The sequence below is a fragment of the Gnatocerus cornutus genome, unplaced genomic scaffold (genome assembly GCF_029298725.1).
Source record: "Gnatocerus cornutus isolate USDA-ARS CGAHR unplaced genomic scaffold, icGnaCorn1.1 ctg00000033.1, whole genome shotgun sequence".
Taxonomy (NCBI): domain Eukaryota; kingdom Metazoa; phylum Arthropoda; class Insecta; order Coleoptera; family Tenebrionidae; genus Gnatocerus; species Gnatocerus cornutus.
In genome coordinates, this window is record NW_028275382.1 from 749,555 (window position 1) to 774,251 (window position 24,697).

At 39.9% G+C, this 24,697-nt stretch overlaps 1 protein-coding gene and 1 pseudogene across 1 annotated transcript in view; one reads left to right on the plus strand and one right to left on the minus strand.

Annotated features, from left to right (window-relative positions):
• LOC148166008 (CLIP domain-containing serine protease B4-like) overlaps window positions 1–24,697 on the minus strand; it is a 612,376-nt gene that overhangs the window by 409,334 nt on the left and 178,345 nt on the right. The window lies entirely within an intron of this gene.
• LOC148166013 (uncharacterized) lies at window positions 10,839–11,881 on the plus strand (annotated as a pseudogene).

Sequence of the window (24,697 nt, forward strand, 5' to 3'; positions counted from 1 at the left end):
ACCTCAAATCCGACCAAGGTCGTGCAAGGATTGGATTAATCCCTCTCCAATCCAAAAAATCTGGGTTGCTAATCACTTATCCGACAATGTCGATTAGGAATCCCTTTTCCAAAATCCTGGACACACAAGGATGGTTCTCAAAACTTAAGATTTTTGCACCCATTTACACACCAATCCTCACTATGATAACACCAAAACCAAAATGACCGGAGATCCGGCCCTCCCTCAACATCTTGTACAAAAAACGGGGAAACACGTCACGAGGGACAGTGCACCAACCTACGATAACCAAAATAACCGGGCGATCTGGATGACAGTTGATCGTGAAGTAGGGTTATGTGGTTTGTTTACAAAATGTTTAGCGGAAAACCGACGAAGTCTTCAGACATCCGGGAATTTGACTACAACAGGAATTTCGACACAACAATGACTCCCGTATTGATGCTAAACCTTTTAGGATCACCAGGACAACAAAGAAAATAACGAACTAAAACCAAAGTAGGGGAAAAAAACTCTAAAATTGAGGCAACTAGTGTCTAAGTAGCCACCCCTGGAACAGGTAATAGAAGAAACCGTGGTTACTTGGTTCCAATCAAGTAACTTTCTTCAAACAAAACTCGCGAGAAATACAATTTAGGGCGCAATTTTCGATAACTTCGCCACCGCGCATTTTGACCGTTACAAACAGTCCAGGTAAGAGGAAACCTATGTATTGGTGGAGTATAGACATCAAAGAAGCTTGTGACGAATGCGTGAAGGCAAGATAGAAGGCCGATAGGAGTCCGGCACTACCCGGAGCGTTAGAACCAAAGTTCCGGGTGTCCATGATGGATTTCCCCTCCACAGAAAAAAAAAGGTCAGGTTGGAGTCCCTCCTGGAGATACAGGGAGGAAAATAGAGTTTGCCTAATGGAGGAGCTGGTAAGTAAGACAGAAGACGAGACCACGTACACACCAGAAGTATGTGACAGGATCATCCGAGAAGCGTGTGAGGCTGCGTGCCGCAGAAGCGGCGGAGGCAAAGACCGCAGGAAAGCGGTCATTTGTGTCGGTATTGATACTAAACCTTTAAGGATCACCAGGACAACAAAAAAACAGACTAAAACCAAAATAAGGGAAGAAACGTGGACTCAAAAATTGAGGCAACTGGTGTCCAAGCAGCCACCCCTGGAACAGGTAACAGAAGAAACTGAGGTTACTTGGTTCCAATCAAGTAACTTCCTCCAAATAAAACTCGCGAATGATACCATTCAGGGCGCAATTTTCGATATCTTCACCACCGCGCATTTTGACCGTTACAGTTTGTTTTGGTGTGTATGAGTTCAGTATGTCAAACCAATTACTAACCAATGAAATAAATTTGCTAGTTTTAGTCGCAAGTTCTTTATCTACTCCCGGCTCATATCTGGATAAAGCTGATGCTACTGTATGAGATAGAAGTTGATACATTTTGCTTTTTGGCTGTTTCGCTAAGAATGTGTTTGTTGGTCAACTTGTGACAGGAGGAAATTTCATGATCCGTCATTTGAATCAATGCTTCAAAAGGTTTCTTGTTGACCACAGAACCATTCATCCATTACGAATCCTGCATCCATCAGCCAGTTCCTGATTAATTTTATAAGATGCGGAACATTAGCTAAACATATTGACATTTTCAGAAGTAACAGGGTGCTTAAAATATGGCTTAACAGGATAAACATTCAATTCCCTCCACAAGCCCACATTTGCACCTCCGCAGTCTGACACGCAGGCAACAACTTTATACGACAAATCAAGTAAAGATTTGATAATATTATTTAAAATTTCAGGGGTAATTTTTTGATCAAATCCTATAAAAACTGACTGGTTCCAAGATTTAAACAACTCTCGTGCCACAACTACCTGTATATATTTGTGTTGGCTTATAATCTGGTCATTCACTTTGTCATACTCAAAGACGGAATGTACTTTCATTTTGTCGTACTGTATTTATCGCAATTTTTTCTAAATTTGTCATGATCAGGAAAACTACGTTCATCATTTTCAAAACATTTTTCAAAATTCCCTCTTGAAATTTGAGCGTAGAAGCCCACTTTTGTAGCGTTGCAATATTAAGGCAAGAGAATGTGCATTTTATTGCGGACGTACAAGTACGATCTTTTGCTGAGGTACCGTAAAGCAAAAGCATTTGCAACATCTTCTGAACTTCAAATTACTTTTTTCTTTTTTTGCTTAGTATATCTAGCTGGACTTTTGAAGACACTCCGTTTAAAATATCTTTAAACAAGTAATTCCTAAGAAGAAAGTTGTAAATTTTACCTGGAAACCAAATTTGAAACTATATAAATTAAATCGATGTTATGACTCGATAATACTCCAAGATATTATTGGACGATTAAAATTACAGTAGTCCCACGGTATCCGCGGGGGTTCGGTTCCAGCCTGACCACGAATAATGAAAACCGCGGATAGCAGTGAATGCTATTTATTACATATGCTACAAACAGGGCTAGTCACGAGAAGATTACTTCTGAAAATTATATTTCCGCAACCCAAAATACTAAAATTCTGTACTACTCGATACTGCCAGAATTAGAAATAAAATTCTGAATCCACGATTGCTTTGGGGTGGTCAATGTCACTTTGACATTATTTATTTAAATTTCGTCGTTATTAATAATTTTGCTCCCTTAGAGCCCTATTTCTTCGAAGTACCTCTATTAATCTGTCCTATACCGAAGCTGTAGCTGCTCGACCAATAATTTTTAGGTTGAGTTGAAAAACCCGTCACAACGTCTTATTCAAATCATGAAAAAACTGACATGATTCTCATCTACGGAGAATGCCAAAAAATGCTGTGGCTGCTACGGACCTTTATCGTAAAGATATCCACATTGAAACTAAACTGGGTTGTCTATGGACACTCACGTAAACTTCTTTTCCGTAATTGTCAAAGTGACACTGTCAAAGCCTAAGCAATCGTGGAATCAGCATTTCATTTCTGATTCAGGTTGTATCAAGTGACTCAAGAAATATGTATTTTGGGTTGTAAAAAAATCATTTTCAGAAGTAATCTTTTTGTGACTAACCCTGTACATAGAAATGATAATTATGTAGTAAGATAACACACAGATAAAATAAGCTAACTAATAGTTATAAAAATTATTACTGAAATGAAAGGCATTTTAATTATGGAAAAAGTTAATACTGGACAAACCATACAGCCGCGGACACAATCTTAAACGGCAAGAATTGTTATATAGTTTAAAACATCAATCCCTCGTAAATGATGCATATAAAATATGATAAATTGCGGTTAGTGAATCCTAGACTACGAAAAATGCTTATAAACCGCGAATAAATGAAACCGAGAAACGGTGTTCCCGATCGCGGATACCTGAAGCAGTGGATGCCGATTACGCGGATACGGCGAAAGTAGTGTATATGAAAATATGTTTTTGAATATGCATCGTAAAACATTAAATTAGTTTCTATTAGGTTTGAGTGAAAATTTCCATTTTATTGTTTTTCTTTTAAAAGTTATAAGGTTTCAAAGTTGACCAATTAAAACTCAATAAATAATTAAAGATCTGACTGCAAACATAGTAGTTTGGTTTTGACAAAAAACGAGAGTGCCAATTAACTGTCACAATTGTTATGTGGCGGCACAAATGTACTTGATACTAATATTGAATTCGAAAAATAAATCGTGTACGAAATTATAAAACCATTCAAATTGTCTTTTGTTCCGATCTAGACCAAGATATAAACGCCGTAATAAGGAATAATTTACTGTAATCTCAGAACCATTGCGAAACTATTCAGCACACCTTGACAGCTACCTGACACCGTACGCCTAACTCATAAAATGTCAGATGTGACATGTGCGAGATTTTGTTTGACGAAAGGACTTGATTTCTTAAATTTTCCAAATATCCAAACTGTGACGTGATTGGTTACTTTTACGTCCTTCCACAGCTTAAAAAATCGTCTTTAATTTGAAAGAAAAAATTTTAGAATTAAAAATTAAAGAAAAATGCTATTTTATTAAGTTAATTTTCAAATTCATAACGTCAAAATTTGAAACTACAGGTGCGATTTTGTTTCTCAAAACGATAAATATCGGCAGTGATAAAATTTAGCCGTCTTTGTCTTTTGCATTTGAAATCTGTATTTTTTTTCTTGTCACTTATTACTTTGTCTAGTATTGTTCAGAAACAAAATCGCACCCCAACTGCCAACATCTTGTGTCATGATTGTCATATTGTCACGTTTGGGGTGACAAGGACGGGTAGGTTCGATCGGGGGGATGATAAATACAAAGAGACCATATGGGGCCACCCAGTAAAATATATTGAAACAGACTTACGTTCTGATGACAAACATTGGATCGAGGGGCAGACACCTGACGGAACAAACACAGACACTATCGGCACAACACACCACCAGTTCTTGTTCTCGTCAGTGGTGCTGCTCCCTCTTAAATACCGTCAAGGGTTTAGGTTATTTCCTCGTGCAAAGTTCAATATTGAGAAATGACATCATCATCGACACATTGCGATGTACCAAAGTTACTGCTGACTCTTACCATTTTGCTGACGTCTGTCGTCACTCGGTGACCCAGTATCAGCGAAATGGTCGATCTAATTGCGCAACGAGGATCTGACTCAAACCCTTGAAATATTATAAATAAACACTAAATCTAGGACATTGATGTGACAATATACCATTTGGTGTGCTTTAGATTGTAACAAAAGTTTTATTTAGTAAAATTGTTGGTTTTTCGAAGTTAATTAACAATTAGTGTCCAAAAAGTGCTAATCGTTCGCTCCAAAATTGACCTTTAGGCAAATGAATCAAGTGAAAATTTGGTGTAAACGTAGTTTCTCACTCACTGCCCGTCATAATTTTAAAAACTAAGTGGATAAACCAGCGTTTTTTTCTCTGATTTTAAACACAATTTGCATTAGATTTTAAATAAAAACAGATGTTTTTATCACATTTATTTTGAAAAAATGTTGAAATCCGCAAAAACTCAAAAATCGCTAAAAATTACACTTCATAGGCGTCACGACGCCAATCGAACCGTGGTAGAAACAAATTTTTACGGTAGGTTGTGGAACTTGATCAACCATTTAGCGTATGCAATATTGCAAATTTTTATCTTTCAAATTAAAGACGATTTTGGGGGTGACCATAATTTGTGCATCTTCTATTTATAAAATTTCAAATTTCTGTACTTGATTCAAACACCTTGTCTGTGCTAGGGTCAGATGGTTGGGTACCCAAATGGTGTAATCTGTGGTAATGAGGGTATCAGTCGTAAATTTACCCTCAAGATGTAAATCGTAAATCTTATTTCGATACGAGATTCAAAAACGTGTAATCGTTCTGGAAAGATAACTAAATAATTTTTTATGTAATTTAAGAATTTTTTTTATCAATGTCATCACAAGTTTATTCTCTACAATTTGGTCGAAGAAAAAACTTGGTATTTTGAACAGGTCCTATTTTATGGAATTGTCTGAAAACTATTATAACTTGTCGAATTTTTTTTTATTATTTTTTTGTTTCGGCCAATCGAATTGTATTACAAACAGATGGGTTTTTGAACGAAATTGATACATATAAAACTAAGTCTGAAAACTACCAGACCTTTACATGGGATTCTCCATAAGAGAAAAACGTTTAACATGGCCTTAAAGCTTTATAATCACCAAATAACTTTGAATTGCATCATTCGCGGTTTTTGTTTTTGAGGAAGTTACTTGATTGGAATTCCTTTGTTATTTGTTCCAGGGGTGGCTGCTTGGTCACCAGTTGCCTCAATTTTAGAGTCCACGTTTTCTTTTCCTACTTTGTTGTTAGTTTGCTTTTATTTGTTGTCCTGGTAATCCTAAAAGGATTGTGTCAATAAGGGAGTCATTGTTGTGTCGTAATTCCTGTGGTAGTCTAATTCCTTGATGTCTGAGGACTTTGTCAATTTTTCGCTGAACATTTTATAAACAAACCACATAACCCTACTTCACGATTAGTTATCATCTAGATCGCCCGGTTATTTTGGTTATCGTAGGTTGGTGGTACCGTCTCTTGTGACGTGTTTCCCCTTTTTTGTACAAGGTGTTGAGGGAGGACCGGATCTTCGGTCTATTGGATTCGGTGTTAACATCGTGCGGATTGTTGTGTAAACGGGTGCTAGAATCTTAAGTTTTGGGAACCATCCTTGCGTGTTCTGGACTTTTGAGAAGGGATTCCTAGTCGACGTCGTCGGATAATTGATAGGCAGCCCAAATTTTAGGATTAGAGAGGGATAAATCCAATTCTAACACGACTTGGTCACCCTTATTTAAGCAGCTCTCTATCGCAGGGGACTATTGAGAATTTACGGTATTTCAGGCGACTCCATACTTATAGGGATTTTTCTTCCATCACAGGCTTGTTGTTTTTGTTGTCCGTTTCCGCATTTCTTTTTCCCCGTTTGGTTCTTCGTTGGGAGTTCGATCTTGAGAGTTCCCATCCGGATGTTTCCATCCAGGCAGGAGGAGCTGTGATCATACTGGACGTTCCGTTCTTCTGTTACGTAACCTCGTGAGCGGTAAATCTGTTCGGAACTAGGCGGGATAGTAAATGAGTTGACAGCTCTCCGCGTATTTCCACCGTTAGCGTACATTTTCTGAACTCAACCTACGGGATTACGCCATTTTATTGCTAGAGATACATCATTTTGTTAACAATTAATTCTATAATTTTGTAGTTTTGTAAATTTAACTTTTCACTTGTAATACTTTGTTAATCATTTAATTTTAGTTAATATATATTTTTTTTTTGATCTTTTTTCTTTTGTCGTTTATTTGTGCCTTCGAACTACGTTCGGGTTTGAGTAGTCTCCTTGAGTCCGCGGTCTTGTACAAACCCGTGGGGCTCTCATACCATCTCGTTAGAACCTCTCTCTTCTCCATTGGGGTAGTCGTGGCCGAGATCGCAACCTGGCTCAGGGAGTAAGAGGCATTAAAGACTTTGCTTCGAGGAAAAGAGCGTTACAAATTTGGCGTCCAACGTAGGGTCCACGCTACAAGGTCGTTAAATTCTTTTGTTCGGTATAGTTGCTTTTTTAGATTAATTGGCGTTTCTTTGTTTTGGTTGAGTCGGACAGTGTACGTAAAAGCTTGGTTATTGTATTGTCTTGTTGCGGAGTGTGATGGCGCAGGCGATGCATTTGAAACACCTTAAAAAGGACGAACTCAAGGCTCGGTTGCGTGGAATCGAGGCAGGCGGGAAAACCACGGACGAGTTAAAAACGGCGCTAGGTCCGTTGATTTGTAGGGAACGCGAAGCGGGAGGAACTCCAATAGTCGGGGAAGGTTTTAAATTTGAATACGGCACCCAGCAACCCCAAATCTAAAAGCGATATGTCGAATTGTTTAGGGAAGTCAGTATGTATCAGGGTCCCCGGTTCAGCCAGTCGCGGTATAGTCGATTGTATTCGCGGTGTACCCAAGTGGGTACTTGTAAGTACTTGGGAGACTTCAAGTTGCATCAGTGGACCATGCTAATCCAGATGAGTTAAAGTCGAGGGTAGAGTAGATCGGGAAGGTGGCCGGTTTGTTCGCGGTTCTGGACGGCGCTAAGCGACACGAGAAGAACTGTTCCAATCTAATCTGTCAACTGTGATGGGAGATGCTTCACATACCGCCAGAATAGTAGCGAGAGCAAGGAACAGGATTCGGGCGAGGAGAGCACGCGTACAGTTTACCAAACGGTCTAGTGCGGTTATGGCTTTGACTTTTTAAATTGTTTACAGCCACTTTACCGCAAACCCCCATAAACATAATAACGCTCAAGTGGTTGGGTCTCATCTGCCTTGAAATAAACCGTAATAAAAACCCAGCTGGTCAGTCTTACAAATCGAAACAATGAAATTCTTTAAAATACAACCTAAAGTGCAATTATATGAAACTTACAAATAGAATTATAATAATTATCTTATAACTCGATTGATGACATGGTGAACTTGTGGAATGATCTTATTATCTCACGTAAACTATAACAAGATAGCCAATTATTCTGTTTCATTTAATCAATTGCCCACAAAAGGAATAGGTAGAAATAAAAACAGTTTTAGAAATAAATGTGATATTAAGAATAAAATCACAAACAGAAAGTTTTTGCAAAATAACAAAATAAAGTTTGACCATTTCGTGGCAGGTATGGTTGCAATTCCTCCGCAAATTAAAGCCAATGTGGATGATGCAAATTTAGGCCCAACATTCTTCTTCCAGCCGAAATGTTTTAATTGTGACCAAATCAGTTCTATCGAATTAAAGTTGCAGTGATACGGAGGCAGTCTTATTACCCGGTGATTATTTTTCTCGGCGATACTGTCAATATTATAAACTTTATTATGTACTTTTGTTTACTCACAACATATTTTCTAATTTTATATGAAAGGATCTGCTATTGTTAGTCTTCAAAAGACTGTTTGAAATTCAAACTCGGAACTCAGGAACTAAAGAAAATACAAAAAAAAGAGGAAGACACGTTGACGAAGCTAAATTTTACTAGAAACTGATTATTTTTAAAACTGTAAGCACTAAAGTGAACTCTAACCCCTACATTTGCCCTTTTACTTTAATTTTAAACCGACATAATAAAAGAAACCGGAAAGTTCCAAAAACTTGGCGTCTTTTTAAGTTTATATACCTGAGATAATCAGATTATACCATCCATTGTCATCCACCGTCCAAGAAAATCTCATCTCCTCATTAGCCTTTTCTCTGCAGTTTATGGGGGTAAAAGATCAAAGATACCGAAAAAAACAGAAACTCCCGGTAATCCTAGACGTGTTTTGGATGTAGTGTCTTGATTATTATTATCGGTCAGCTCTATTAAGTATAACAATCAATAAATAGACGTCTAAAATCAGATAGTTTCAAAAATTAATGATAATTTATAATCATTCATCGCTTTACATAAATTAAGGTCGATAATGATTTATTCAAAAATAATCATTTTAAGATTTATTTCAGTATTTGTATGATTAAGAATAATTGTAATTGTACCTAAAGTTTCAAATAACAGCCCTATCAGAATGATTAACGCTAGCTAACGAGTGTCTAAATAAAAATCTGGTCAAGAATGTAATGCCACCAGCTTTTGTTTTTTTCTGTATGTCTTCTCCTAAATCAGTTTTGACAACCGTCATTTGTTGAACGTGTTTATTATTGTTCAAAAATGGTGTTTTCTAGTAAACAAAAAGCCATTATGGTTGAAAGCTAGCACAAAATGTTTTTTTGAAAGATTATGGAGAAATAACTTATAATGTGTGACAACGTGTTGACAGCCGTTGAGTTTGGAACCGACATACGGAAAAAAACAAAAGCTGGTGGCATTACGCTCTTGACCAGATTTTTATTTATACACCTGTTACTTTGAGGAATTTCATTGTTTCGATTTGTAAGACTGACCAGCTGGGTAAAAATATATATTACGGTTTATTTCAAGGCACATAAGACTCAACCACTTGAAGGGTTATTACGTTTATGGGGGTTTTGCGGTAAAGTGTAAACGATTTAAAAAGTCAAAGCCATAAGGGCATAAAGGGTGTCCCAGAACTCACGCCTAGCCGAAAAAGGGTGGATCCCGACAGCAATCAGAACGCCAAAAATGCAATTTGTTTTGTACTGATGTGTATTAAAATTGAGAAATTGCTTAACGAAAATGACTAATCCCAGACGCTCAAGCACAAATAGTATTAATGTTGCTAGGTTTCATAATTAAATCCTAAACAGGTTAAATTGATTTGGTCCACTACATTTTTATAAATGACATCTAATGTCGATTTGACAAATAAAAACCACACAATGGCGGTTCTAAAAAGAACCCTTTTATTACAACAAGAAACAGAACAAGACACATGGTGTATAAGTTAAATCAAATGCTTGAACAAACCACCATTATTTTGGACCCACAGATGAGCTCTTCTAAGCAAACTTTGACATGCATTTTGAATCATGTCATTTGTGATGCCATCCACAGTTTCCTGAATGTGTTGTCTGAGCTCCGCTTCAGTATTTAGCGGCACCTCATAAATAACACTTTTGAAGTGAACTCAGAGGAAGAAGTCTAGCAGCTTTCGATGATAAGCTGGCGTGCCACAGTTCAGATATTTTGCGTGGAGTTTTCATCAACCGCTTCCAAAACGTCGAATTTCGAGGCATGCTGCCGCCGAGTACTCCTGCGCCGTTTTAAGATATTTGTTACCACCAAACACCAATTAGGAAACCAGCAAGCGAGGGAAACCAAAAGAAACGCCGTTTCACACTCCACTTGACTTTCCACTGTCAGTTGTCCTCCCGTCGTGTCTCTTGTCATTCAACACTCGTCAACCAGTAGTCTTCAATACTCTAGTCAATTCCTAAAGTACGCTGAGCCGTTTCTGCACACTAAGTTCAATATGAATTAGATTTATTGAAGCCTGTCATTCTAACGTCAATCAAATTTATAGTGGACCAGACTGTTTATACAAAATTCAAAGGAGCAAACTTAAACTGGTTTCTTAGCAACAGGCGAGTGTATCCTCCAGACCATCTCCACGCGGCCTTGTGATTGGTCAACTTTGTCATGTCTTTTCTCAGTTTCTGTTGGAGTTGGAACTTTTTTTTTTGTATCTCGAGTGATTCTTAATATTTCCATTCGCAGTTGCCACAGGAACAAAATGTCTCGTCGTAACTTAAAAACGATGTTCAACTGTTTTGTCATTAAACGTCCAACGTTTTGGTAAACGCAACGTCAACATCACATTTATTTTCAACTTTGGAGTTTATCTCTAAAATAACATTCAATACTAATCAAAAAACGTAGATGTTGGAAGCGTATTTTCGGACTGGTCGAAAAATTGATGGTCTGTGGCATTACTCCATTAACGACTGTTTTGTTGATTATCGAGAAAACTTTCCTAACGGCCCAGTAGATTATAAACAATTTTATGATGCTTTAATGCATTGCGTAGATGTGTTCCGAGTGACTGGAAGTGTAGAGAGAAAAAATATAAAAAAAAAATAAAAAATAGAAAATGTCCATCAAATTGTTGAAAATACACTTACAATCTCTTTATGGAGGCTTTCACAACAAACTGATCTTTCCTATTCTTTTTGCCAACGGATTCTAAAAAGTAATTTGCATTTATATCCTTATCGTCTGACTTCTGTTCAGGAACTTTGGCCCACGGATTATGGGCAAAGAGAACATTTATCTTGATGGTTTTTTAGAGACAGTGAATGATGACTTGTTGGATACAACATTTTTTACTGATGAAGCGTGGTTTCACGTGTCGGGCTATCTTAATTCTCAGAATATGAGAATGTGAAGTTCTGAGAAGCCACACCTTTTTAGAGAAGCGCCACTTCATCCACAGAAAATCGGTGAATTTGTCGGTTTAAGCGACGCCGTCTAATAGTCCCTATTTTTTTCAACGGAACTTTAACTGCTGGAAGATATCAACAAAATATTTTTCAGAATTTTATTAATCAACTGCATGATGATAAAGTGTGCACTTTGGATTCTTTCAGCAAGATGGTGTACGAGCTCATACGGTTTGAAATACCATTGCCTTCCTACAAGAATTTTACGACAATAGAATAATTAGCCAAAACACACCGTTTTTTACCTGGCCTCCGAGATCTTGTGATCTAACGCCTCTTGAGTTCTTTCTATAGCCCCCTCTTAGGAATTCGATATTTAAAACTGCTGTCAATAACTTAGAAGAGCTTGTAAAACGGATAACAACAAAATGTGAGGAAATAAATAACACGCCTCAAGTTCTACAAAACGTAGTTGACGGAATTAAAAGAAGAGCTAAATTATGTATTCAGGAAGGAGTTAGCCACTTCCAACATTTATTATAATTTATAAAATTACTACGGATTGTTCTTGTTCTTTAATCTTTAATAAACAACACCTTTACTTCGTTTGATTTTGTGAGGTTAGGATTACTGACAAAACATGTATCATTTATGGGCCGTGCACACTAATGATCCGTGAACGTTCAAAAAGCATGGCTTGCTTAGAATAAATATTTTTAGGATCACTCGATACTTATCTACATTATAAGAGTATTAACTAAAGGATAATTTTGAAATAGTAGCGGAAACAATCACGGGTTTACAGAAATACGTAGAAGACGTTTTCGGTAATTTTTATTAATTTCAAGATAAAGGTAAAAATTCCAAAATTCGCCACTGATATGCACAAAATAATCTTACCAACAATGCAGAACATTTTATTCGTTAATGATGTACGTATGAATATAATAACCTTAGTAATCATGAAAATTGGAGTCAATTTCTTATATTTTTTCTTAAAACTGAGACAGCAATTTAAAGAACGAAACCTGCCAACTTCCTTCATTTGCAAAAAGCGGTAATGGATTTTTTTTCAGTTTCTATTTTAAAATCACCCTATAGTATATGGTGTCCCAGACCTGACAAAAAACCCGTTAACTATCGATTTCTGTTTGTAATTCTGATAGTGAATTTAAACAAAATTTCTACACTCATTCAATTTTACATCTGAACAGTTTAAAGTTTACCAATCAGAAACACCACAATTTAAAATGCACGAATCACGAGCATCAAAACCATGTGACCAAGTAACTAACAATAAATAAAACGTTCTAAATTGGTTAACTTAAAACTGCTCTTGTTTAAAATCTAATGCGATTGGAATTTTTTTTTCTCAAATTTACTTTCAAAACGCAAGTTAGAATCTGTGGTAAACGAAAAGTAATATTTTCTTCGTAATTCCAGTAATATTTCTTTAGCTCTTGTAATAAGATTCGCAGACACGCATCCGTAGCAATAAGTTTAGATTCCGAGGCTACGCATACGGTGATAGGCAAAAAAGTTTGGGAGCTCTTTCAACGTATGGGTTTGCTAAACTGACGGCAGTAAAAATTTACACACATAGCCGTTGCCGATAGTAATGCCACTACAATCGAAGTTATTTTGACCATCCCTTTACTCTTGAGAGTGTCACCTGTCTCGTTGACGCGCTAGTAGTACCTTGTGTGCCCGAAACTGTGCCCGAATATTCTGGGAATAGATTTCTGGAAGAAAATGGCGATAAGGCCAGATTTAAGTAAAGGTGTTTTGCATTTTGATTCCCAGACCAAAGTTGCGAGCATGCAAGGCATACAAGACAAAACTTCGCTAAGCGTGGAGTTAAAATCCCAGTTGCGAGACCTATTATCGACCAAAATTTGCGAAAATGCGGTCGACTCCTTCTTTTTCCGCGATGCTCGAACAGCCCACTGACGACCCCTGGTACGCGAAAATGTTGGGTAACTGTCTCGAGAATCCTGTAAAATTTCTCAATTGGAGGGCGGAGGGTGGCAAACTATTCAAACGGGTATTTTGCAAGTTATTTCCATTTCATGAAAGCGACTGGCGTTTAGTGATTTCGAAAGCCGGAAGACGCGAAGAGCTTCGTTTTGCTCATGACCACCCGACGTCGGGTCACGGTGGCATTTTTATAACCTACGCGCGACTCAAGAATTTCTGATACTGGCGTACAATGAAAGCGGATATTGTGGTTTACGTTAATAAGTGTGAAATTTGCGGGGCGTGTAAACTTTTGCAAAGGGCTGTAACCCACTTTGCTCCTCGAGCCTTACCTTCCCCGAACTTTCCTCGCGGTCCCGGCCACGACTACCCCAGTGAAGAAGGGGGGGTACGATTAGCTGGAAGGGTGAGCGCCACGAGTTTGAAGCGTGACCACGAGTCCAGGGAACTACCCAAACCCGAAGGTAGTACGACACGAGGAAACCAAAATAAAATAACTTATCACAAAACCCAAAATTGGGCCCCAGAAATCACAACCGGCTTGTGCCGCAAGTGAGCCTCCGTATACCAAATACCAAAAACCACGAGGATGGCTCACATAACCACCGATTTCTGCACCCACAATCACCACCGTCTCACTTGTTAGAGTACCAAAACCAAGATGACTGCCGATCCGGTACTCATTTCGCGCCCTCCGAAAACCTCTATGAAAAAGGGGAAGTACGTCACGACGGACGGTACTACCAACCTTTTATAGCCAAAAGAACTAGTTGACTCAGATGACAGTAGTCAAAAGTGAAGTTATAGGGTTTGTTTACAACGCGAAAACACGACACCACTAAGGGATAACCGGAAATAAACACTAAACGAAACCAACAGAACACTTGTTTAGGCCACTACCAATTTATAAATCCACCCCCTCTGTACCAACTGATGGTGGCAGGGTAGGGTGAGACATCACAAATTAGTTTTTAAGCATACAAAATTCTAAACTCGGGAGAGTAAGTCGTTGTACCGAGAATTCAATAAACATCCAAAAACCATTTGAGTCGAATCACTATTCCGTGTTACAACATTCCACCGTGAGGTGAAACATTGGTCCTTCGAGCCGGATTCCCAGATACTCAATATTCAAGTCGTCCAACGTCGTCGTCCACCAGAGGATCCCAATCAGCTTCGTGGAGCAAAAGGTTAGTGGCTCTCAAATCCATTCTTAATTATTCCTGTTTGCCGTTATTCCTAAGTTAAACAAGCTTCAATTCCACCAACGTGTACGACGAAACCGGATCACCTTAAACTTAGTCCCGTTTTCAGGAGATTACAAGGAGTGGACTAGTTTTGAAAATTGTTTTAATTCGTTGATCGGTGATCACAAAGGACTTGATGGCAGAAGGAAACTTCAATATTTAAAAAACGCATTACGCGGTGAAGCTTTACGCGCTATTCAATCCTTGGCCATTTCAAACAAAAACTACACAGAGGCATGGGATATTCTGATAAAAAGATTCAAAAACATGCGTTTAATCGTAAACGACCACATGAAAACGATAATAAATGCACAGCATATTTCGAAAGCATCCGGTGTCTCTCTACGCAAATTGCTAGACGTAATTGTAACAAACATAACGGCACTTAAATCGCTGAAAATTCCAATTGAGTCATGGGATGCGATATTAGTTCCCATCATAATCGAGAAATTAGATTTTAACACGAAAAGGGATTGGGAAACGTCACTGAGCACGGAAGTTCCCAAATACGAAGACCTAATTTCCTTTTTAGAAAAAAGAGCCACGGTTTTAGAAGCGCTCCAAGTAACCCAAACATCTAATCAAATCAATAATATACCCAACACAGTTAACGCGAAATTCATAAAACGAACTTCATCGAACCCGACACTTATTACTAAACCTAATGTTTAATCGCAATCTTGTATATATTGTAAGTCTCCAGAACACAATGTTTTTGTCTGCCCAGAATTCGTTCACCTTACTGTATCAAGCCGCCTCGAAAAGGTGTCCAAATTAAAACTTTGCGTAAATTGTTTGAGGAAAAATCATTCGGTGACCAACTGTCGCATTGCAAACGGATGCAAAACTTGTGGTCAACGTCACCACTCATTACTTCACGTAGACAATGAAACGCCAAGTACATCAAAAACAATCAATAATTATGCGATAAATGGTAATTTAGTTCATAATTCCACTTTATTAGCCACTGCTGTTATTTTAATCAAGTCCGCGAATAACAAATTCAAACGCTGTCGAGCTTTCCTAGACGCGGGATCCATGTCCAATTACATAACGGCTCACATGTGCGCAAAATTGGGTCTAGAACGTAAGAAAGAAAGTTTCGAAATCAAGGGAATCAGTAGCACCACCACTAATTCTAATGAAACGGTAGCGATATCCCTAAAGTCACGATACAACCCGTATCAAGCAGACAATATCAAATGTATTGTTTTAAATCAAATCACGGAAACTTTACCATTAACACAATTGGACCCCTGGAAATTCCAAAGAATGTATTTTTGGCCGATCCGGATTTCCATAAACCAGCTGCAGTAGATCTGTTAATTGGTAGCGGCTTGTTTTGGTCTTTATTATGCGTTGGTCAAATTGCACTACCTGGGGGTCTAATTCTACAGAAAACGCACTTTGGATTTGTTGCCGCCGGACCCCATCATAAACAAATCATGCCGAAATCGGTTTGTAATCTGGCAATAACTAACAAGTCCCTAGAAAACACAGTAGTAAAATTCTTTGAACTTGAAGCATCTGGTACTACCTGTCATAAACCTTTGTCGGCAGAAGAAATGGATTGTGAGACCCATTTCAGGGAAAATACGAAACGTGACATTTCGGGGCGTTTTGTAGTAAAGCTGCCGATTAAACGTAACCCGCTAAAAATCGGGGAATCCAAAGGCCTTGCAATTAAACGGTTTAACCACCTTGAAACTAAATTTGCAAGAGAACCGCAACTCAAGCTAGATTATTCTAAATTCATTTCGGAGTACCTCGCTCTAGGTCATATGGAACTTATCCAAAATCCCGGCACAACTTGTGTATTTCTCCCACATCACGCGGTACGTAAGGAATCCAGTACAACCACAAAGCTCAGGGTTGTTTTTGATGCATCCGCGAAAACTTCTGATGGTACAAGTCTCAACGACCATCTATTGCGTGGCCCAGTAATTCAACGCGATTTGTTCTCGATTATAGTAGAAATCAGAAGTCATCAATTCGTTCTAAATGCCGACATTGCGAAGATGTACAAGCAAATTCTTGTCGATAATAAAGATGCTTACTACCAATTGATAGTATGGCGTGACAATCCCAATGAACAATTAAAAACATTTAAATTAACAACTCTTACGTATGGCACAAAACCTGCCAGCTTCATAGCGACGCGGTGTTTGAAGGAACTCGCGGGTACAAACGCGCACGAATTTCCCATCGCGAGTCAAGTTGTTCTAAACAATTTCTACATGAACGATTTATTAGTTGGAGCTGATTCTGTAAACGAATTAATCACAATTCGAAAGCAGGTAGTAAACATTCTCGAACAGAGAAAATTCGAATTAAGAAAATTCAATTCTAACAGTTCCGCGGTTTTACCCGAAACTTCTGACGTGTCGTCTCAGATTGTTGATTTGACCAAAATCGAAACTACAAAGATTTTGGGCCTCTCTTGGGACTCGAAAAATGACACATTTAATTACGATTTTAATTACAGTGGCATACCAAAAAAGGTCACAAAACGCGTAATATTGTCCGTAACAGCACAAATCTTTGACCCATTAGGTCTAATCGGTCCCATCATAATGCGAGCGAAAATTCTATTACAGCAACTTTGGTCTTTGAAACTGGGTTGGGACGAGTCAGTACCATTATCAATTCACACCGCGTGGACTTCGTTAATAAATGAGTTTAAACAGTTGGAAAACATAAGCATTCCACGCAAAATTATGTCATATTAATCTGAACTCGTGGAAATGGACGGATTCTCAGATGCGTCCAAGCAGGGATATGGGGCAGCCGTGTATTTGAGGGTTCCAATAAGCGACAATGAATACGAACTAAGACTAATATGCGCAAAATCACGTGTCGCGCCGCTCAAAACAGTCACAATCCCACGGTTGGAATTATGCGGCGCGCTTTTGTTGGCCAATTTGATGACAAGGGTAAAACATAATGTCCCACAAAAAATCACGCGAGAACTTTATTGGACCGACTCAACGATCGTGTTGAGCTGGTTAAAAACTCCTGTAAATACGTTGAAGGTTTTTGTGGCGAATCGCGTTTCCGAAATTAATACTTTAACAGCGCCCGAAAATTGGTACCACGTACGATCGGAAGCGAATCCCGCTGATATCATCAGTCGTGGTAGTTCGCCGTTGGACCTATTAAAAAACAAGCTTTGGTTCAATGGTCCGGAGTTTCTTCTAGGTCCCGAAGAAACCTGGCCAAAGTCGCAATTTAACCCGAACCCAGATAATATTCCGGAAACAAAAAACCCAGTAGTGCTTTGTAATGTAGGCACTCTGTCTGCCACGCTGTTGACAAAATATTCAAGTCTTGAGCGGCTTCAAAAAGTCACAGCCTGGATACTACGTTTCATAAAAAACTGCAAAACTAAAACCAAAATCAAGACCGAAAGCATAAGCAACGATGAACGCAATGAATCTCTTGAGGTCATAATTCGCATTGTTCAAAGAGATGGATTTCCCACGGTTTGGACACATTTAAGCGCGAATAAGCCAGTACCGAAAGAATCGAAAATTCTATCGTTAGATCCATACATGGACAATTCGAAGGTTATTCGTGTTGGTGGCCGACTCAAAAACTCAAACTTAAATTTCGACGTAAAGCATCCCATCTTAATACCAAATAATCATTTTGTCACCAATTTAATTATCAAGCACGAGCATATACGACAACTCCACGCAGGCTCTCAGGCCACTCTGGCAGCTTTACGTCAACGTTTCTGGATAGTTTCAGCTCGCAGTGCGATTCGTCAAGTATTACACCGCTGTTTACCATGTTTTTACATTCATCCTAAAACACCAAAAATCAAAATGGGCAATCTCCCGGCTGAACGAGTTACACCTACTCGTCCGTTTTTTGTCAGGAGTAGATTACGCGGGCCCTTTCATGATTCGAGAATCTGTTGGTCGTGGAAGACGATTAATCAAGATCTATGTCGCGTTGTTCATTTGTTTCTCGACAAAGGCGATTCACATTGAGTGTGCTACGAATCTAACAACGGAGGAGTTTCTTGGCGCACTTAAAAGATTTGCAAGCAGACGTGGACAACCACGTGATTTATATAGTGACAATGGTTCGAATTTTGTCGGGGCTAAAAACGAATTAGCTGAATTCTTTAATACGTTAAGGCAGTCAGAACCGGATATTACGTGCAAATTGGCTATTTTAAATACGAAATAGCATTTCATTCCAGCAAGATCCCCACATATGGGTGCTCTATGGGAAGCCAATATCAAATCAATGAAAAGACATCTGAAAACAGTAATGGGTAACGCCCATTTAACATTAATCGAGTTTCAAACACTGTTGGTTAGAATTGAAGCGTGTTTAAACTCCCGACCATTGCTACCTCTAAGTCCCGATCTAAATGATTTGCAAGCCTTAACCCCTTCCCATGTCCTGATTGGAGAGCCATTAACAGCACTTCCAGAGCCCGACCTCCAAGAAGTACGGATCAACCGATTGTCCAGATGGCAGCTGGTAGAACGTCTTCGACAGTATTATTGGAATCGGTGGTCCCGCGAATACCTAAGCAGTCTCCAACAGCGAACCAAGTGGAAGCAAGACGAGGTCCCCGAGAACCTCGTAGGGGCATTGGTGCTACTTGTCGACAATTCACCTCCATTGTGTTGGAAGATGGGCCGTATCGCAGAGGTACATCCAGGCAACGACGGTCATTGTCGGGTGGTCAGCGTTCGTACCAACCAAGGCGTCATGAAGAGGTCATTGAAAAGGTTGTGTCTCCTACCCATTCAGGACCAAGAGTAGTGACTGGTGTAGTGCGGACTTCAGTTTCCGCGTGAAAGACAATTCGCATTTTATTATTATTATTTTTTTTTTCTTCCTTTTATTGCCTTGCTTTTCTTAGTCATTTAAGTTTGTATGTACATATGTTTATTCGTTGTTATAATTGAATTAGTTATTTTTTAATTGTTAGTTAGGCATAATAATCTTGTAAATATGATATATGTAAATACGATTATTGAAGTACTAAGTAAGTAGCTTCAAGGGGGGCAGTATGTTTAGGCCACCACCAATTCATAAATCCACCCCCTCTGTACCAACTGATAGTGGCAGGGTAGGGTGAGACATCACAAATTAGTTTTTAAGCATTCAAAATTCTAAACTCGAAAGAGTAATTCGTTGTACCGAGAATTCAATAAACATCCAAAAACCATTTGAGTCGAATCACTATTCCGTGTTACAACATTCCACCGTAAGGTGAAACAACACTACCAAAACATAGACACTAAAACTGAGGTGACTGGTGTCCAAGCAGCCACCCCTGGAGCGGGTAAAAGAGGAATGTGGTGGTTGCTTGGCTCCAACAAACAACTTCTCCAACTAAGCCAAAACTAAACGCATTGTTTCAGCGCTGGAGGATTCCTGGATGATGCTGGACCTCTAACAGTAGTGTTACTTTGGGAGACTTCTACTCCCGCCAGAGTTTAGCGTCGGCGCATTCTCCAGCCCCGCCAACAGAGCTTAACCACCCTAAACTTACAATGACGCTAAAAATCCCTTACCCAAATTCGTACCGTTACAGGGCTTCTGCAGTTTTGATGGGAAACAAAAGAATTCCTTAGGTTCCATAGGAAGAAATTAGCTTGGACCTGATAGGTCCTCTCCCCCGAACTACTCGTCACTCTCATATTCTGGTCATAACGGACAGCTTCTCTAAATTTGTTCTCACTTTTTCGTTACGAACAGCTACAGCCAACGCCCTTTTGAGAAAAGTCGAGGATGAAATGTTTTTGACCTACGGTGCCCCGGCGCGCGTGTCCCTAGATCTAGATAAAAAGCAACCTGCTTTGCCAGACCTGCGCAAAGTACGAGGTGCAACTGCATTTAACCCCTTTATACTATCCTCGAGCGGACCCCACGGAGCACGTCAGTCGGATAATTAAAACTATGTTGGCCGCGTATGTTAAGGAAGATTACCGGAAATTCGATTTGTACTTACCTTCCTTAACATGCGCGATTCGCACCTTCAAATACGAGATCACTGGTTACAGCCCATACTTCCTAAATTTCGGTTTAGAGCACAATCGTTTTAGCTCCGGGTTTTCGGAACGACCACAAAAACGTTTACCTCCCTCTCAAGAAGTCAACGAACGGCATCAGAAGTTTCAAAATCTCTATCGCCAAATTCGGGACAAGCTTGGTAAAGCGCGCGTTCGAAATGAATATGGCTACAACCTGAGGTGACGTCCGTGTAATTTTGCGGAAGGTGATTGGGTTTGGCAAGATAACATGTTCAGTCCTAACCATTAGACACTTAATGTTACTGCTTTTTTTTGTCTTTTGACCCCTGTTGGTCCGGGGTGGAGAATAGCTTATCAGTAGGCAGTGCTTGAGGTAGAATTACTCTAAAAGATCATTCATTTCTTTTTCTTCTTTTCTTTTTTCTATTCTCTTCCCTTCTTTGTCACCTTGTCTATGGGCTTAGGGTTTGAATCCTATTAGAGTTGAAGTGTTACAGGCTCTGTGTTCTTTGTTGTTCCCTCCTTGTTTTTAGTGTTTTTAGTGTTTTTAGTACGTCACTTATAGATTGGTTTTGAGAAATTTCGTGTACAAAAGGGGAGAGTTGTCACGGTTTAATTTGACCGCTACGCTGTATCGTGACAATTTATTAATTTTTGGTTAATTTGGTCAGTATAGCGCCATCCTTTATGGGCTAGACCAGTTATAGATAACCGGTAAATTGTTTTACACCATGGTGCAAGTGTTGCACAATTATCTTAACCCCCCCACTGGTTCTACCAAATTTGAAGTTGGTTATTTCACGTAGACTGAGAAGAACCAGCAGCTAAGAAAAGTGGGCTAAATAGTTTGCCGCGGAGGTTAACTGGTCAGATTTTGCCATTTGCTATCCTTTTAGGGATTACTTTCGTTCTTAGTTTCGGAAAATTATTGGGCGTTGGGAACCGCCCTCTGTAAATCGCGCCATCGCTTTTCACCGCCGTTATAGAATTTATCACTTGGCCGAGTATTAGTTACTTTAAGTATTTCTTTGTTTGTTTATTGTATTTTTTTTAATAAACGTAAGAGTTTGTGAAAAATTTTCTGTGTTATCACTTGGCCGAGTTTGTTACTTTAAGTATTTCTTTGTTTGTTTATTGTATTTTTTTTAATAAACGTAAAAGTTTGTGAAAAATTTTCTGTGTTTAATCGAGACAGAAAAAAATCTTTCTGAACATGTAAAGCAATTAAAGTCGTAGAAGAACTACTTGCATGTAGAGCGTTGCATGATCTTCTTTTCTTTCGGATTAGCGATTAATTAATTAAATTGATTATTTGTTAATTCCAGTAGTTTTAGTAGTGCTTGCATTTGAACAAGTAGGAAAACAGCATAGAAACGGGAAGTACGAATCAAAGCAAGAATTGCATCAGCGTAGTGCAATTACTAATTTAATAATTAGTAATTAATTCGCGTCAAATGCTTCAAAAGCTCCATTGCTGCAGGATGTAGCTTTTCTTACTGGTTTGCGGTAAACTGTTTCGTTTGGTACCACCTTACCACCATTGATGTAACTTAAATTTGATGAAAATTAATTTAATAAGGTAAGCAGGAATCCGAGTTGAAATGTTAGTTGAAAACCACAGCTTGATCGTGTTGCCATTGTGGTACTTAAAGATGACTTAATTCAGTTTAACTTTTTTTTTGTTTTTTTTTTTGTAATTTTTAAGCATTAGTCGATCATCGTCAGTCAATCAAAAATCAATCGAATAATTTGAAAGAGACAGCGTTCCCAACTTTTGGAGGCCATCACCCAAGCAAAGAACACGAAGGACCTTGCCAGGAAACTGGCAGCGTTTGAATCGCTCTTTTGTTAAATGGGCTTCTTTCTTACAGATTGTGGAACGCCAACGGACTCCGACAAGCTTGCAACGAGCTTGAGGACTTTATAGACCGACTTGAAGTGACATCGTACTTCAGTGCGAGACGAGGTTTCAAGAGGCGACCCGAGACCCAAAAATTCCTGGTTTCATACATCATCGAACCGATAGGCCGAATGGATGTGGAGGTGGCACCGCCATCTACGTGAGAAGCGCCATCAAGCTCAACGCTGCAAACGTCCCTGATCTTCAACATCTGGGAGCGACGACCGTCACGATGTCAACAGCCGACCGAAGCCGACCTTCTGGCCACCACAAGTCGTCACCACGTCAACAGTGAACTGGATGGATTTCATCGCCCACGCGGAGGATAAGTTTAGAGAATTTCCAGAAATCGTACACCAAGGTCAAATGAGGCAGCAGTCAAAGAATTCGAGAGACGGACTCAAGACGCTATTGCCCAATCCACCACGACTTCCTCCCGGTCGCCAACCAAGCGGCGTACGATTCCTCAAGGACGATCGCAAACCGTCTCCAACGAGAAATCAGGATCGCCCTTCAGGACCACGAAAGACAACTCGATCTGGAGGATGACTAGGGCACTTCGCAGCAGCAAGAAACCGTTTCCTCCCATCCACGGAAAAAATGGAATCGTCTTCACCGACGAGGAAAAAGCGGCGGCGTTTGCAGACAGCTTGGAACTGCAATGCAGAATCAACCTGGAGAATGCCGCGACGACCATCTTGACCACGTGGAAAGCCACGTTCAGGAAATCATCGATAAAGATCCCGAAATTCTCATCCCACCCACTTGTCCCAAAGAAATCCGCTTCCCCATCCGGGGACTTCGACCAGAAAAGCATCAGGTCCTGACAACATCACCAATAGGATCTTGAAACATCTGCCAGATAACATGGTTGTATCTCTAGTGAACATTTGCAATGCCGCATTTAAATTTCGTGATTTCCAGATCATTTTTATTCCGAAACCGGGCAAAGACCATAAATTTCCGCAAAACTATCGACCAATCAGCTTGCTGTCAGCAGTTGGCAAGGTCACGGAAAAAGTCATCCACTCACGACCGGCGAAGATTGTCAAGGATTTCCACATCCTACTAGATGAACAATTTGGCTTCCGACTTCAGCTCCGACCACCTCCACCAGCTGCTAAGAGTCGTAGAATACGCCGCCACCGGGATCGAGCAAGTGCAGCCTTTCTCGACGTCTCCAAGGCTTTCGACACCGTCTGGCACGATGGAATTGTCTACAAGCTTTACACCAACGGCGTTCCGCTGGCGACGGTGCAGCTGGTTCACTCCTTCCTCCAGAACAGAAAATTTCGAGCACGCATCGGTAATTATCTTTTAGAACTCCACGACATCGAGGCTGGAGTCCCTCAAGGCTCCGCCCTCTTCCCCCTCCTGTACGCGGTGTACACCCTAAGAAAATTGTTGGCCGTCTACCCAGATGACACAGCGATTCTCGCCCGCTCCAAGCAACCACTGCTGTCAATCTGATACCTTCAGGAAGCCGTCAGCCGCCTCGAAGATTGATGCAAGCTCTGGCTGATCGACGTCAATCCCGAAAAGAGCACAGCGCTTTTAGTGACACGACGTAGAGTTTAGCCAAAGGGTGAAATTGAGATGTTCGACATCGTTATCCCCTAGACAGACAGGGTGAAGTACCAGGGCGTCATCATCGACCGAAAGCTCAACTTCCGCCATCACCTCGACTACTCCGTAGACAAAGGAAAGATGACCATAGGAATGCTTCAATTGCTCATCTGCAGACGCAGCAAGATGTCAACTAACAACAAACCCCTGCTGTTTCAAACAATCATTTGTCCGACCATCACCTACGCATCGGTCGCCTGGGCGCACGCTCCCTCGTGCACCAACATGCTTCGGCTCGAGGTTCTCCAAAACCGATTTCTCCGACAGGCCTTTAATGCCCAACTCCACCGAAAAGCAGATCTCCCCCTCATGGGGGAATTTCTGTACGACATTGCGACCCGGTCCTTCAGAAAAGCTAAAGATCACCCCAACTTACTCGTCCGACTCGCCATCGACTACGATGAAGAAGGTCCCTCCAGATGCAAACGGCCCAAAATGGCGCTGCTTAGAAGGTGATGAGAGAAGAATCCACACCAGCGCACCTTCCGACGAGCCCCCTAATTTGGTGAGGGCGTTTTTTTTCGTCTTGCGCCCTGGGCAATTTTCTTGCATGTTAGTTTTAATGCACGCTAAGACACTGTAAAAGTCAGTCCTCAGCTTCTCTGAG